Source organism: Triticum aestivum, chromosome 1A, assembly GCF_018294505.1.
Source record: "Triticum aestivum cultivar Chinese Spring chromosome 1A, IWGSC CS RefSeq v2.1, whole genome shotgun sequence".
Lineage (NCBI taxonomy): Eukaryota > Viridiplantae > Streptophyta > Magnoliopsida > Poales > Poaceae > Triticum > Triticum aestivum.
This window is the reverse complement of record NC_057794.1, coordinates 22,699,987-22,704,011: the sequence shown is the minus strand read 5'-3', so window position 1 is coordinate 22,704,011 and position 4,025 is coordinate 22,699,987. Positions and strand designations below refer to the sequence as shown.

General features: G+C 50.4%; 1 pseudogene; it reads right to left on the bottom strand.

The window, feature by feature from the left end:
• Nucleotides 1-1,448: 1,448 nt before the first annotated feature.
• Nucleotides 1,449-3,723, bottom strand: LOC123076528 (ABC transporter F family member 4-like; annotated as a pseudogene).
• Between the last annotated feature and the right edge of the window lie 302 nt (nucleotides 3,724-4,025).

The window sequence follows — 4,025 nt, the reverse complement described above, 5'->3', positions numbered from 1 at the left end:
CATTGTGGCTCACCCCTAAGATGTCGTGCAACGATGAGTCCTTCAACTGGTGGCATTCTTCTAGTGAGACCGCCTTGGCTTTGCTGCACAAAGGAGCCGTGTCCCTTGGGATCATCGTCGCGTGTCCCTCTGGAAGCATAGGCGGGCACTCAAATAACATAAGGGGAGCACTCAAATAACATTCGGAGAGCACTCCTTTTGATGATATTGCAAAGTTTTAGCTAAAAATAACATTCGGAGAGTAATCAAATAAAAAAAACAAATCATTGTTCAAAGTTTATGTACATTTTTGAGCAGTGATTTTGTTTTTTTGGTGAGGGCTCCACGAAGGTTATTTGTTGCTGAAACATTGCAGGATCATCAAACCTTTGATAATCTTTAATCCCTGAAAGTTTCAGATTTTTTTGATATTTTTTTCAATTTTATATGAATTTACTGTTCTTGAGAGTGTAGGGGCACCCGGGAGCTGTTAGACATTTCTCTTCCGAGTTTTCATTTTTGACCCACCATGAATCTTTACTTGTGCTTATGCTCTCGCTAGCCTAGCCACACATCTTGTTCGTGGCCTATCGCTAGCTAGCGTTTGTAACTCTATTCTCCCTACTAATGAAATGATAAGGAATTTGTTTATTCGTGAAAAATAAAACAACAAGATTTCAGTTTCCCTCAGAATTTTTATGATTAATAATAATAATATAACTTACAAAACAACGGTGCCACAGCGACCCACAAATACCAGCACCAAATTGACCTAAAACCAACAGATAACCCGAGGAAAGGCAGGAACCCCAGCTCGAGGGACATGGACTTCCTCGAAGTCACGTCAGGCGGCAACTTGGGTGTCACAGACAGAGTGGCGAGGCAGCGTGCAACGCAATGTTGTTTGATGGCTGCCGGAACGTGGTGGGGCGAACCAGCAGCGGATCCGAACCGTAGCCCCCGCACTCGCTCCACATGAGACTGACCGGCATGAGATATACGCAGGCACTGCAGGTTGATTTCTGATTTGCTGAGGAGCTAAAAGCTTCTCGGCAAATGCACCTGTTGAAACAGGAGCCAAAAGCAGCATGAGCAGGAAGAGGAGTTCATTAAGAACTTTGTAGAGAATGCACCAATGCACACGAAATGCGAGGATTTGGGGTCTTGTTCATTTTCTCTTCTTCTTTTTGTGTACGTGTTTTAAGATTTTTGAGTGGCCGAATATGGCCGCTTCGAATGCATGGCATTGTCACTTGCCACGCTCATATAGCGGATGATAGATTTTTAGAAATAGAGAAAAAATATATAGAAAATTAACAACTTTGACATGGTTCAGAAGACTGGCAGCAAGAAATGAGAGAGGCAATTTAGAAAGAAAAACAACATAGAAAAGGAACTTATCGGATCTCTTGTAGAGCAAGCAGAGACAAAAGGCACCAAAGTACACCTATAAAAGTGCTAATAACACATTAATTTTTAGGGCAAAGAAACCATCTTATTCGCTATAAAGAGTGAGCAATATGGAAGCATAACTCAACGATCGACTTCTCTTGGTTATATCTTCGTGTAGTTCATGTTCACACGTGGCATCGTCATATGAATAAAGTGCCGACACGATCGATCGGGTGTTACCCGTCGACTTCCTGTCTTATTTCTTCCGTCAATTCATCCTTGTAATCCTCAAACGTGGCATCATACTTTGATACAGTGCCATCTTGCACAACCCAGATCTGGCTCCTCTGCTCATCTTGGCAAACTCGCGATATCAAGCGCGAGTCATGGCTAACCAAGACCACGCCTCCTTTAAATTTATCTAGAGCATCTGCCAAGGCGTCGATACTTTGCATGTCGAGGTGATTTGTTGGCTCATCCAGCAAGAGAATGTGAGGGCGCGACATTGATATTGAAGTGAAGACAACACGAGCCTTCTGACCACCGGATAACTTAGCAATGGGAGTAAGATGGCTGTGCCCCGGCAAGCCAAACTTTCCAAGCTTTGCCCGGACAGCCTCCGCCTTGCTCATGCCCTCCTGGTCAGGGTGGAGCCTAAGCAAGTACTGAACCGCAGTTTCCTCCATGGTCAACAAGTCGACAAAATGCTGTGAGTAACGCCCAATCCTCAGCTTTTGGCTCCTTCTGGCGTCTCCTTCAGTTGGGACGAGATCAGCAGCAAGTAAATTGAGAAGAGTAGACTTGCCTGCTCCATTGGGCCCGACAATTGCAACACGTGTTCCCATATCAATGCCAACATCAACACTTGACAGCTTGAGTCTGGCAGGCCATGGTAGCTGAACCCCACATCAATGAGCTGAAGGAGCGGCGGCGTTAGCAACGTGGGCTCTGGGAAGTGGAACTCGACATTGTAGTCAAGCCACCTGTGAGGCAGATCCACCGGCTTCACGCCGTCATTGCCGGCAGCAGCAGCAGCAGCCTTCCCCGTGTTCTTGGCAACTTCCTTATGAGCCTTTGACAGCGCTTGGCCTTTCACCTTGTCTTGCGCTGCCTTGCTGCCAGTCTTCCTTGCAGCTTTCATCTGCTTGTCATACACCTCGGCCTTCCTGTTCACCTCCTTCCTCCTCTGCTCATACCCACTCTCAAAATCGTCAAAGTTGCCACGGTAGAGGTGCAGGCTCTTGTCGTGCAAATGTACTATGTCGTTGCACACGGTGTTCAGGAAGTCCCGGTCATGGGACACGACGATCAGCGTCTTCTTCCACTGCGAGCACAGGTACTGCTCCAACCAGAGCACAGCTCGGAGGTCCAGATGGTTGGTAGGCTCGTCGAGCAGCAGCAGCGTTGGCTGCATGAAGAGCGCGCGGGCGAGCGAGATGCGCATCCTCCAGCCCCCGCTGAACGACTTGGTGGGCCTGCCCTGCATAGCCTGGTCGAACCCTAGCCCCGCCAGGATCTTGGATGCACGTGCCCTGGCGGCGTCCGAGCCGCAGAGATTGAGCCTCTCGTACACCTCGGTAAGCTTCCCCTCGTTGTCGCCATCAAGATCTTCTGAGGCCTCAAGTCTCGCCTGCTCGGCTTGGAGGGCGGCGAGCTCTTCATCGGCGGCAACCACAGCCTCGATCGCCGGACAGTCATCGCCAGCGGTCTCCTGCTCCACAAGCAGGACATCGATGCTCTTGGGCAACGGCAACTGCCGCCAAGCCACCAGCTTCAGCAAGGTCGATTTGCCCATGCCGTTGGGCCCCACGAGGCCGTATCGTCGGCCGTGAGAGATCCGGAGGGAGGCGCTCTTGAGCAGCTCCTTCCCGCACGTGGACACCGAGAAGTTGTCGACAACGATGTCCCTGATATTGCCGTCGGCGTCGTCGGATCCGTGAAGACGCGCGCCCATGACGACGGAGAAGGCGTCACGGTCATCCCGAAGAGCCTCTCGCCTGGCGGCCTCGGCGGCCGCGGCCACCATAGCGTCACGCCTGTCCTTCTTTTTAGAGCTTTTGTCCGACGGCCCGATGGCCTTGAGGTCGACGGCGGAGCGGGCAGCCCTGGGCTTCGAGGCGACCTCCCCCCCCCCCCCCCGCCCCCCCCTTCCTTCTCCTCTTCCTCTTCCTCGTCGTCTGACGGAGGGAGGTCGATATGAGCATACGCTGACACGGCGGCGGCGGCCTTGGAGGACCTGGGTCGTGAAGGCCTGGATCTGGAAGCCGCAGGCGCGTCCATGGAAGCTAGAATCTTGGACACCGGTGGACGTGCTTCCGACCTGGCGACGGCGGACGAGTCTTTGCGGCCCATTGATTAAGCGCCTAGGGTTTCGGGGACCGGACGAAGTGGGTCGGTTGAAATCCCTATTTGAGCTTCTGGTTTTGCTTTATTTTATTTATAATATATTTCCCGGTCCCGAAAAAGTTATTTTAGATTTGTCTACAAATATGAGTGTATCTAACATTAAAACGTGTCTAGATACATCAACAATTCTAAGACAACTTTTTTTGGTACTGAGGTAATATTAAGTAGCGGCTCTGTTAGGACCCGTTGGATTGGAATACGTTTTTTTCTCTTTAGAAAAGAAGGAGGACCCCGGCCTCTGAATCTAG